Source organism: Vulpes vulpes, chromosome 6 (assembly GCF_048418805.1).
Source record: "Vulpes vulpes isolate BD-2025 chromosome 6, VulVul3, whole genome shotgun sequence".
Lineage (NCBI taxonomy): Eukaryota > Metazoa > Chordata > Mammalia > Carnivora > Canidae > Vulpes > Vulpes vulpes.
Window position 1 is genome coordinate 26,167,799 of NC_132785.1, and position 13,565 is coordinate 26,181,363.

General features: G+C 35.3%; 1 pseudogene; it reads right to left on the reverse strand.

The window, feature by feature from the left end:
* Positions 1-4,294: 4,294 nt before the first annotated feature.
* LOC112934290 (eukaryotic translation initiation factor 4E-binding protein 1-like) lies at positions 4,295-4,672 on the reverse strand (annotated as a pseudogene).
* Between the last annotated feature and the right edge of the window lie 8,893 nt (positions 4,673-13,565).

The following is a 13,565-nucleotide window of genomic DNA, read 5'->3' on the forward strand; positions in this document are numbered from 1 at the left end:
CCTTAATATTGCTTAACTTTAGATATAAGTGATGGTTGGTAAGTCTGTGAATTGAGGACAAACCCCATGTTGTTATGTTGAAACAGTATTTAAGAACCCCAAGTCTTTATTTTTGTTCTACATTGCACCACATCTTGCTAGGTTCATATAGTTAATCAAAGACAAAAAAAAACCTCTTTAACTCCAATTTATCCAGTTATTATTTTAGTCACTGTCCTGGTGTTATTTATTTTATTATGTTTTTTAAAATTAAGCAGAATGTGACAATCTCTGTATAAGTTTTTTTTTTTTCCTGGTGGACAGCCTAATCATATCTATATCTAGAATTTATTTTGGGTAAAAGGGTCCACTACTTTCGTTAGGTAAAAGAATTTTAAAAGTTGTGAGTTCCCATAAATGGATAGTTTTTGAAGATCAAATAAGCCAGGGTCAATTTAGTGCATATCAAGTGAGAAGTCCAGGGTTTGCATTTAAAAATGAATTTGCGATTGTCTTTTGTCTCTATTTCCTAATTCATTTTTAGGGCTTTAAAGATCTGTTGTAACAGGACTCTTGTTACATTTAATAAGTGCCATGTTGATTGGCGTTCTCTAAGTAGGCTTTTCAGTTTGCCTGTGGGGAAATTTAATATAAAAACATTCAACATTCTTTTATTAGTGTTTTTTACTATTCCCAGTCCCATCAGACCTTTGGTGCAAGCAGTGTATTATTGAAAAGCTTATCTGTAAGAAGTGAGCCAAGGGGAAATTCAGCCTTTATTAATATTGACATCATGTTCCCACACAATGGCTGTCTAAAGAAACTTTTCAATTGGATTTCAACTGCTTTGATGCAATATAAATGGAAACAACTGAATGCATGGTTTAACACAGAATAGTGAATGATGCTGTATCCTGCACACCCAAACATAAAGTTGGAGTTTAGAGGTATTGCAAGGCCATAATTTTGTATTCTCCATTTATAATGGTTAGTGGAATGTTGTTATGTTAATTGGGTGGGTTCTTGAATACTTATAAAATTGTCTTTGGGTTCTCTTCCCTTTCTCGTTGTCAGTTTAAAGAAAAAGGAGACTAATATATTGCCAACATAGAAGTGATATTTAAGGACCAGGATAAGATTTAAGTATGGTAATAATTTATGTTTGTGAATACATTATACTAGGATTATAATTTCCATATTTATTACTATAAAGTATCAACATCAGAAAAAAATGGAATGTTTAGAGACAGTGCAGGCCAACATGTTGAAAATACTTTATCCTGGTTATTATACTTTCTTTTACCTTCACAGGTAAAGGGCCAATAAGGGAAATTGCTTTTTGCAGAAGCTCAGAGTGCAGACCTAAATCACACAGGTGAAAAGCTATTTTTAAGAGAAATATTTGTCACTTCACCACAGAACTGGGCTACAGTTAAATATATAACAGCTCAACCAATAAACAAACACTCAAGTAAAAGGCAATGAGGTCTTCAAAATTCAGAAAAGTAGTTAAGATTTTGCTCAGAACCCTAAATATAATTTATCATAAAATAAATTCTTGACTCATTGAGCACTATCACTTCTCTGGTTAAACAGTCCAAATGTGACATCTAGAACACTTCTTTAAAGTCACCATTTTCCTGGAAACACTCTAATTTTGAAGAGTCTAGAGCTATATTTAGCTTTTGAAGAGTAGTCTTTTAAAAAATATGGTGATAAAACAGATTGATTTAGAGGAGCATTATAATTAGCTGCTGAATATGTTAGAAGGATAGATTATTCTACATGAATCACAGAGCTCACTTTAAGTGTCATCCCCCATTCTAAACTGCCAGCTTAATTTCTTCTCATTTTTCACTGCAAGAGCCTCTTTTTTCTATTATGCCAATAATAAAGGTGTAGTTGTCATGAAATAGGCATAGCTTTGTGAAATAATGAATTATATACTGTTTTGTTTCAATTTTTAAAGTAACTGAGTCATGATTACTAGATTTGGCAATAACTAGCAAAAGCCACCTGCAGAATAATCTCATTTTAAACATATATGTCCAGATTTAGTGGCCTTACAAGACTCTGGCAAACATTTCTAAGCTAAGGGAGAAAAATTTGTAACACAGATTAGGATAAATGATAATAACTATGGTTGTTCAAATATTTTCAGGAATGTCAAAATTATTATATAAGTTACAATTGTAACCATTCTGATGGCCAATAAGATGACATAAGTAAATTAAGATATGCTTAATCAAGAGATAATTAAATATAATAATATATTATTAAAATAATTCCAGAAATTAATGATTTGATAAAAATATGAAAATGTTGCCGATTTTTGAAACTCATCCAAATTTGTCAAAGTAATAGTATCACGCTGAGTGAATTTTATAAAAGAATCCACATGATCTTAGTAAGAATTGTGTAGGATTGGCAGCATTGTGTAACCTCGATGTCTGTCATAAAAGTAAGATAAAAATATTAAATATATATTGAAAATGTTCTATTACTCCTGACACATGCCATTATGCTAGATGCATATGGGATGTTTAGTAAGTACTTAATAAATGGAATACTAAAATATAAGTAACAGATAAGCAATGTTTTTGTTTTTAGAAATTTTCTTAGGAATATCCATTTTTCTCTTTCTAGTTAAAAAAAAAAAAAGTTTCCTGAAGTTAAGTATACTGGAACAAATTACAGAAAACAAAAAGACTTGTTACTGTAATGATGAGGTTCTAGTACACAGGCAGGCAATTGCTACGGAAGCCTCACTGCTGTATTAGGAGCACATTGGCAGGGCTTGGATGTTATTGTCAACGAATTGATAAGTTCCAGGGATGCCTGCTGGGTCAGCGGTTGAGCATCTGCCTTAGGCTCAGATTGTGATCCTGGAGTCCCCAGATCGAGTCCCACATTGGGGCTCCCTACATGGAGCCTGCTATTCCCTCTGCCCATGTCTCTGCCTTTCTCTGTGTCTCTCATGAATAAATAAATAAAATCTTTAAAAAAAAGAAAAGAAAAGAATTGATAAGTTCCAGAAAGAAAAGAGACAAGGGTAAGGAGAGCATGAAGACAAAAGGGCAAGCTCCTTCTGCTTTGTTAAAATGCCAGTGCAGAGTGCTGGAGAAACAGCCTTCCCTCTCCTCTAAGAGCTCTTTGAGGATCTTAGTATGACAGGTTGTTGCACCTCACCGGCGAGTTTCTAATTCAGTGGGTCTGGGATGCATCTAAGAATTTTCCTTTCTAGCAAGTTCTCTGGTGTTGCTAAGGCTGCTGATCGAGAAAACACACTTTGAGAACTACTGAATTAAAGAATAGGTTTGGTGTATACCATAATACGCTCACTTTTATCATATGGGGAATTCCCTTATCAGTGTCTAAAACAATCATGTTACTATAACATCAATGTTTTCCTATTCTTAAAGCTATATATCATATTTAAAGAACACAATCATTAGATATAACCTACCATATGCAAAAATTCTCAGGATGGTTATATTCTAAATGGCAAACCTACAGTTACATAAAATTGAAATAGACATAATACCACAATACTTACATTAAAAGTTATAGAGGCCATATGAACAAAGACATATTTTAGTTCAGCCCTGGATTTATACTCTCATAGACATAACATGAAATATTTTTGTAGGACCTTATGCCTACATCTCCAGTTCAAACTCTGTTAATTAAACATGGTACATTTAAAAAACTCCTTAGATTAAATGACATTCACTTTTCCTTGGTACAGTGCAGGGTCTGACGTCACATGCACAAGGGGTGCTCATAACTGTAGGCAAATTTGCTAGGACTCTGGCCTAAAGATTGGAATATATATACATATGTATTTTTTTTTAGGAGTTTAGGCAAGGGCCAACTCCTAACCCTAGAGTGAAGGTGGCTTTTATTTTCCTCTCTTGGGGATGGAGGGGAGGAGAGTTTTCCCATGCACACTAAGCTGAGGAAGGGAAGGGGTGGCTGTGTCTTCGGAGGATGGGACTGGAAGAGCCAGACAATCATCCAGAAGGGCTCATCCTAGTCTAATTCCAGGCCCTGGGCTGCAAAATGTGCCTGTGAGAGTCATTGCCTTTAGGGTGGCAGCTTTGGCTTGAATGGAGGCACATGGGTATATCTGCGGGAGTTCATGAAGAGGAAGGGGGACCAGGTGCCTTGAATAAGGGAGTGGGGGGCCAAGAGGGCTGACTCCATTCACCGCCTGCCCAAGATTGTAACTTGCACAAGGCCTGGCCTGTGTGACTCTTCTCCTGAGAAGGGTTAGATGGGCCCAGATATATTGCTCCATTCCATGTCTGGTCCTTTAAATATCCATCTTAAATTGTGACTCTCCGCCACCTGCTGACTTATCTTCTGGACTGTTGCACAGGTGGTTCTGACTTGTTTCTGTAGGTGGCGTTCATCACTGGCAAAGCTGGTGACCCTGGGAATGGTGGGCAGGTCCTACGGAGGTGTTTCGGTCATAGGTCCTAACACTCCTTCAGGATATTGGGTAGTGGATGATGCTGGTACCTACCACCCCCCACCCCACCTGGTGTTGCTGAAGAGTGCGCCGTGGGGTGAGGGGTGAAAGTACTGTAGTCCCCAGGCCACAGGTGCATGCTACAGTGGCTGAGGGCCACCTGGTGAGTGTGGGGATGAACTGGCTTGGAGTCTAGCTGCAGCTGCTGCCCCCTGCCATGGTCTCCTGCATTCAGCACCTGTAGCAGGAGCTTGACCCTTGAGATTGGATCCAATATTGAATAGGTCTTGAAGGGCAGAAAACTTGGGCAACATTTGAGAGAGTCAGGGATGGGCTGGATCTAGTTCATGCCCTCCTGTAACTAGTGGAGAGATGACAGAAATAAAAAAGCAATGTGGCAACAAATACGCATGTGTTCCTGCACTATCCCACCATCCCTTGGAATTAGGGTGGTGTGTCTGGTTTTACCTAATAATTTGTGAAAGAAAATTGTGCTTAATACTCTTATACTGAAGCATATAAAAGTTCCTGTGCAAATTTCCAACACACTCTTGACCATGAAAACCATGTGTAAGAGAGAGTATGGCTATACGCCACGGTGTCTGAGTCCCTGAATGATCACATGGAGGAGCTACCCTGAAGACTCACCAGGTCCACAGCTCACCTCCCATGAGGTAGAAATAAAATACATGTGTTTTTAACACCAGTGTTCCAAGGAAGCCTATCCCAAGCACAATGAGTGAGGGCAATGAGCACTAAGATGCAAATATGGATGGTGTATTTTGGAGGGCAGCAGAGGAGATCAAATCCTGTTGGTAGAAAAAAGGTTCAGCAAAAGGCTTCTTGTGATTTCTGACTTGCAGTGAAGCAAAAGGGAAAAAAAAAGTAAGCTTCACAGAATGATGGACAGAAGGGTGGGTTAGAAAAAGAGTATGTTCTAGAGGCCGTAGACCTTGGTTCCACACTGCCGAAGCTGCAAAAGCTGGAGGTTGATCTACAGGATGGAAAAAAGATGACTAGTTCCTTTCCAAAGCAATCTCAGGCAGGTATTGATAAAGCTGAGAAACAAAAGTTTGTATTTCTAAAATTTTTCCACTAGGTTTCTTTTGTATCCACATTTATCAGGTTCCACCACATGTGTATTATTTTACATATTAATATATACATGTATGTATTTAATCATGCATATATTAATATATAGTAAAAACACAATTTTATATTACATATGTATACATTTGAGTATGTATATGCATCTTTATTATTAATATGTATAAAAAGTGTGGAATGATGTTACGAACACACATCTAAGCATCCAGAGACCTGGTTTTCTTTCCTATTCCATCACCAATTCACCTAGTGACAAAACAAGGCAGGTATTTCATCTCTTTGGGCTCAAATTTTTAATTCTATAAAGCACTCATTTTTATAGATTACTTCCTTGCTATTCCATTCTATTACACTGCTGTGGTAAGAATGACCCATGGCACAGGTTATTTTGTTCCCTACTGGAACTTTACTGTCATTTTTATTCTTAAGACAATGGCAGGGGTGTTGAGGAAGTAAAAACAATGATGTGTTTCCTTTATTTTGTCCATAAGACAATTTTTCCCGGCCAGCAGAGAATAAAGTGATAACGAACAGATAGCAGAATGATATGATGAGTATGCTATCTTAGAATTTTGATGATCTCTTTCTTGTCTCTTTCTGACCATTTACTATTTAACAGAAAGAAGACTCAGTGCTTTCTATTTATTGATGACTTGTGTTAGTAGCTTTAAATGTGCTGTTTTATTTCCTGTTACAAGAAAGTAATGAGTGAGATATTATCTTATTATCCCAAATGAGAAAATTGATACCTGTGGTTTTGGAAAGAATAAAAGATTAAAGAATCTTTCATAATAGGAACAACTTATCTGGGTTACCATGGGCTTTCTGTTAATTTCTTCTTTTAGCAAACTAGCAACTAACCATACAAAATTTCAAGGAAGGGAAAAACTTCCTAATCCTTTGAGCAATTATCTCTCCCTCTTTGGACACATGCCAGTGAGATCTCAGCTTTCTTTCTTACTGAGGAAGTGACCAAACCTATCTGAGTCAGACTCTGGAATATGACCCTATCATGTTGCAAATGGAAAAATTTCATTTTTTATGACTGAGTAATAGTATATAAATTACATCTTTTTAATCCATTCATGTATCAATGAGTACTTAGGTTGCTTCCATATCTTGGCTACTGAAAATAATGCTGCAATGAACAGGGGTGTATATATCTCTTTGGTCTGGTATTTTTGCTTTCTTTGAATAAATACCCAGAAATGAAATTGCTGGATCATATGATAATTCTATTTTTAATTTTTTTAAGGAATATCCATACTGTTTTTCATAATGGCTGCACCAATTTACATTCTCACCAACAGTGTACAAGAGTTCTCTTTTTTCTACATCCTTGCCAACAATTGTTATTTCTTGTCTTTTTGGGGATACCCAATCTGACAAGTGCAAAGTAACATCTCATTGTGGTTTGATTTGCATTCCCTGATGATTAGTGACATTGAGCATCTGTATATCTTCTTTGGAAAAATGTGTACTCAGGTCCCCTTCCCACTTTTTAATATGGTTGTTTAATTTTGTTGATATTAATTTGTATAAGTTCTTTATATATTTTGGATATTAACCCTTTATCAAATGTATGATTTACAAATATCTTCTCACATTCAGTATGTTGCCTTTCTGTTTTGTTGATGGTTTCCCTTACTATGCTAAGGCTTTTTAGTTTGATGTAATTCCACTTGTTTATTTTAATTTTTGTTGACCTTGCCTGAGGAGATTGGTCCAAAAATATATTGCTAAGACCAATATCAAAGAACTTACTACCCATATTTTCTTCTAGGAGTTTTATGGTTTCAGGACTTCCATTTAAGCCTAATCCCTTTTGAATTTATTTTTGTGTATGGTATAAGATAAGATAGAGGTCCAGTTTCATTCTTTTGCATGGAGCTATCCAGTTTTTCTAACATTGTTTATTGAAAAGAGTGTATTTCCCCCATTATATTCTTACCTCCTTTCTCATAGATTAATTGACCATATATGTGTGGGTTTATTTCTGGAATTACTTTTTTATTCCATTGGTCTTGTTTCTGTTTCTTTTTTTGTACTAGTATTGCATTGTTATGATTACTATATCTTTGTGACATAGTTTGAAATCTGGGAGTATGATAACTCCAACTTTGTTTTTTCTAAGATTGCTTTGGATACTCAGGGTCTTTTGGGATTCCATAGAAGTTTTAGGATTCTCTTAGTTCTGTGAAAAAGCCATGGATTTTTTCTTTCTTTCTTTTTTTTTTTAAGATTTTATTTTATCCATTCATGAGAGACACAGTGAGAGAAGTAGAGACACAGGCAGAGGGAGAAGCAGACTCCCCACATGTAGCCAATATGGAACTTGATCCCAAGACCCCAGTATCACTACCTGAGCCAAAGGCAGATGCTCAACCACTAAGCCACCCAGGCATCCCAAGGCCATCAGTTTTGATGAAGATTGCATTGAATTTGTAAATTGATTTGAGTAGCATGGACATTTTAACAATATTTATTTATTTTTGGTCCATGAACATGGTGTATCTTTCCATTTATTTGTCATCTTCAATTTCTTTTATCTGTGCCATAGTTTTCAGAGTTCAGTTTTCTTTCACCTCCTTGGTTAAATTAATTCCTAGGTATTTTATTCTTTTTGATGCAATTGTAAATGGGAACATTTTCTTTTTTTTTAAGATTTATTTATTTATTTGAGAAAGAGAGAGAGAGAGAGAGCACAATGGGGAGGGACAGAGGAAATAGGAGAAAGAATCCCAAGCAGACTCTAGGCTGAACATAGAGCCTGACATGAGGCTGTTATATATATATTTGACTCAGGACCTGAGTCAAAACCCAAGCCTGGACACCTAGCTGACTGTACCACCCAGGTGCCCTGGGGACTGTTTTCTTAATTTCTCTTTCTAATAGCTCATTATTGGTGTTCAGAAATGCAACTGATTTCTATAAGTTAATTTTGCATCCTATGACCTTACTGAATTCACTGATTATTTCTGAGAGTTTTTGGTAGAGTCTTTAGAGCTTTTTAATATATAGTATCATGTCACATACAAATAGTAATGTTTCCTTTCTTTCTCAATTTGAATGCACTTTATTTCTTTTTCTCATCTAATTGCTCTAACTAGGACTTCCAATACTATGTTCAAAGTTCAAAGTAAGGAGAATGAGCATTTGTATCTTGTTCCTTGATAGTAAAGCAAAGCTTTCAGCTTTTTGTCACTGAATATGATGTTAGCTGTGGGTCTGTCATATATGGCTATTATTTGTTGAGGTACCTTCCTTCTATATCCATTTTGTTGAGTTTTTATCACAGATGGATGTTGAATTTTGTCAAAAAAAATTTTCTGCTCTAATTGAGTTGAACATGTGATTTTCATCCTCTGTTTTATTAACATAATGTATCGCATTGATTGTGGATGTTAACCATCCCTACATCCTTGGATAAATCCCACTTGATCATGGGATCTGATCCTTTTAATTTGGTTTGCTAATATTTTATGGGGGCTTTTTCATCTATATTTATCAGGAATATTATCCTACAATTTCCTTTTCTTGTAGCATCTTTGTCTGGTTTTGGTATCAGACTAATTGTGTCTCATAAAATGAGTTTGGAAGCATTCTTCTAGCTCCAATTTCTTGTAATAACTCAGGAAAGATAGGTACTAACTTTTTTTGAAATATTTGGTAGGAACATTGTGGATTGTGGATAGAAACATTGAGAAGATTGTGAAGTCCTCGCAATCTGAGATGTTTGGTTTTTTGGAAGTTTTAAAATTACCAATTCAATTATGTTACCTGTAATCAGTCTATTCGGATGTTTTATTTCTTGATGACTCAGTGTTGGAAGGTTGTATGTTTATAGGAATATATCCATTTATTTTAGATTTTTCAATTTGTTGGCATATACTTGTTCATAGTGGTCTGTATGAACCTTCTGTATTTCTGTATTATCTTGTTCATTTCTGATTTTGTTTCTTTGGTCCTTTTCTCTCTCTCTCTCTCTCTCTCTCTCTTTTTTTTTATTTTTTTATTTTTTTATTTTTTTGTAGTTAGTGAGTCCTGCTGAGGTTTATTGATTTTCTTCATCACTCAGGTCATATTTGTCCCTCCAATGATCTATAAACTTCTTTAAATTTGACTTTAAATTTCCAAGATCTAAAACTAATATTCCTTAATATCATTACTTTTAATATGTCTTCTATATTCTGTTATAAAAGAGAATAATAAAAACTCTGTCAAATTTTGATTATGCATTTCGAAGTTTAATGTATTTATAATGATCAACTTTTTAAAAAATATTCAATATAAAATATTTATTAGTTATTCTAAATACATTTGCATTCATATTAGAAAATGGCAAAAATAAAGGGGTTTTGTGAAAAAAGTTTCATCTTAAAAATTTTTAGTAATGTTTAAAATATGTAAAGTGTGAGTTTATAAATCAGGTTAGTTAACAAAGCAATGGACACAGTACTGACTGCAAGGGAAATCTCGTTCTAAACAATGCAGGCATCCTAGAAAAAAGACACATGAAAAGAAAGAAATTACTGAAGCTATTACACATATGACACACCCAGCTGGGAGACCAGCTGCTCAAGGAAGCTAGTTGTTCTTGATCTTTGGGAATTCCTAATTAGAATATAAGTTAGAAATATAATAGAAAACATAAAAGAAAAAGAAATTTAATATTAGTCTTAGCTCTTGTTTTGTCTCTTTAAATGTTAGCAAAGACAGAGTTATAGGAGCTTGGCTAAGTAAGCAATAAATAATTTTTATAACTACTGACTTTTGATACCAATTATACTTTATCAAAGGTTCCAGCATTCCATCATATATTTATCCCTACTTTCAGAATAGGCATGCTTACCAATAGCTTGTGAACTGTAGGCTGAATTTTAAAGCTGCTGTATATGAATCAAATGGCATGCACTTAGGATGCATTTATATATTCCTTAAAAAGCAGATTTTTCTTCCATTTGGCGCTCACTACATACTTCTGTAAAGGTTTTTGCAATAGATGAACCTTCATAGGATTATAAATCATAGCATGCTAGAATAAATGCTATAGAAATTGAATACATGGTACAATATTTTGCACAGTGATAATCACCTATAGCCTGAGAGCATATAACTATGTGATTAATTTATATTTTTATTTTAAGGAACTCAAATAAATGTGTGCCCATATATTCTGTTATTTATGGTATTTCAAATTACTCCTTTACAGGTTTATAGGACTAATGTGACCTTCCCAAGGTCTATGCTAGCAAAAGGAAAAGATCCAAAGAATTTACCCAGAAAATTAAAATGAAAACAAAACCAAAAATGTAACAACTTTTACTTTTACACAACTGTCTGGATATTTGAGGTAAATCATGTTTAGGTTTAAATTCAAGTTGGTTGTTGCTTTTATTCTCTATTTCACTGCTAGTGAACCTTATTTTCAAGGTTGATCAGTATGCAAGACAATGTATTCTCTGATTGATCAGTATGCAGGGTTGGATTACTCCAGAGAACATTTGGGCATTTTCACTATGTCCTGTGGATTAACCTGCAGAGTATGCATTTTGGAGGGCAGGTACTGAGGGAAGAAACAAAAATGACTTAATGGTCTGGCACTGTGGAAGTATGATCAACTCCCTGAAGTGGAGGTCGAACCATCTTATGAAACCACTTGCCATATGACAATAACCCTAAACTTTTTGGAAAATAAATGTGCTTCATTGTCAGGGTAGAATAATAAAACTGATTAAACATAAAGTAGCGGCATTCATTTTTTGTTTTCGAATTGTAGAGCATTTATGTAGATATACTGATTTTCAAATGGTAGTAGCTATTCCATGTTTGTGTGATATTTTTAGGGTTGGAAATGTGTGAGCATCTACCACATTATATTCTATGACAATGATTTTAGACTTTTTCTTGTAGGTAATGGGATTCTTTATTCAAGAGATTTCTGTCTTTGCACTGCCTACTGCTGGTCTTCCTCCTATTGAAAAGTTGCTTGAGATTTTCAGTGTAATAACTGGAGCTTTTGGATTTTTAAAATCCTCTGCTGCAAAAAGAAGGATTGAAGAAAAGAAATCCTTTTTGAGAAATCCAGTGTAGCTACCAAAAATTAAGTGAAAGTTCAGTATTCTACATTCTAGGCATAATCTTATTTAAGGATCTCTAAATAATACTTGAATTTTCACTTACTCTTTTAACTGGCTTAAATCTTTGAAATTGGATAGACTCAAGGAAATAAATAAATTGGGGTAGGGGGAAAATAGGCAAAAATTTTAAAGTATATGTTTTATTATCCTATATAAGAATGAATTGTGACATGCTAATATAAACAATGCACCTGTGGAATCTTATAAAAAATGAATGGGTTTAAGAGTGCTTTATGCAGGAAATCTAAAGAGACATATAGAAGTCAATATTAAGGCTTTCATAAATTTGCATTGTGAAACAAATGCACAAAATAGAAGACTCTTTTACACCAAAATAATTGATTCGACTGAAACACAGTCAATTAACAATTATTGAACCCTTCTGGTTGGAGCAACCAGTTGTAGAAGGGTGTGGGATAAATATACTTCTTTTTCAAGGCCACCCATCATGAGCTCCAAAATAGCACCTGGGTAAAAATGGAATCACATTAATCCTAACAATAACAAAAATTGTTTATCTGACTTCAACCTCCATTTTTACTGTGGAAAAATCCCCTCTCAAAAGTAAATACATTACCTAGGAAAAGCTGATACATTAACCCACCATTAGCATCCTCTAATGCATTAACATTTTATCTTCTTAACATCATTGATGGTGAATGACGGTAAGAGTTCATGAAGAAGCACATTAATATGGAAGACAAGAATGGTGTTGAAAGGGACTCTAGATAAACACTATAGAAACATTTCTCTTACCTAAAATTTGACTTTTGGCTGACTCTTCCTCCCCTGGCTAATCTCTAAGACTGAGATCACAATGGCTCCAGTTAGATTCTTGTAGTTTAATGGACTAGAAAGTTGAATGAGGTAGGGTTTTTTTGTTGTTGTTGTTGTCTTTTAGTTTTGTTTGTTTGTTTTTTTAAAGATGGAGATTTTTATTGTCCGGTTACTTTCTGGAACAAAAGAATGAAGACCTTTAGCCAAATAGATCTTACATAACAAAACAAAACCAAACCAAAAAAACCCAGAAATACTGACCAGGCCAACCTCAGTAGCAGCTGGAACTACAACAGAGTTGCTTTTCACTGATCAAGAACTGGTGCTGCCCTGGGGGGCGGGGAGAGGGGGTCAAGGGGGCATTTTTCAAAACCCCACCTGCCTCCCTGAAATGTTGACAGCAAGAGAGCATGGCTGCCTTCAGTGCCTACTGCTGGTAGGATTCAGTACTGCCTCCAGTCAGCTCTTGTCTGGGTTTGTGCCACTTTTCCTCACCACTGCACCCTCTGCTCTTGCCTCAGAGAACAGGAGGTTTTTTTCTTATATTCTGCTACTTCAAATACTTGGCTCACTTAGGCCCCCCATCTTTCTCCACAGCTTCTCTGTGTAATGGCCTCTGACAGTATAGTCTTTCAGTCACATTTCCCACTACCAATGTCTTGATTTCCTTTGTCATTCTAAATTCCTATCCTTTTGGTGAGAAACTCTGTTGTCCTCTGGGTGGAGCCACCCATGAGGGATGATCACAAAGTCAGATCAACTTTTGTCCAGGCAGATATGATGAGTAGTACAAGTGGTTAACTAGTGGGAGACTAGTTGTTTATTTTTTCCAACTACTGTTGGGATTTGGATACCTTAAAGTAAGCCTGAGACTTAAAATCATAATCCCTGGGAGCTGATGTTTATGTTTCATGACACCTAAAATATAATCAAGTTAGTGATTCATGCAAAGTTGGGGAAGTTTATCTTCAACCCAGTTATCATTTTCTTGAGCTTCAAAAAGCCCAGACTGACTTATGATTTCATCTCTGCCCTGTAAAAAGCTTGGAAGTCATCACTTCCATCCTTGTAAAAAAAAAAAAAAGAAA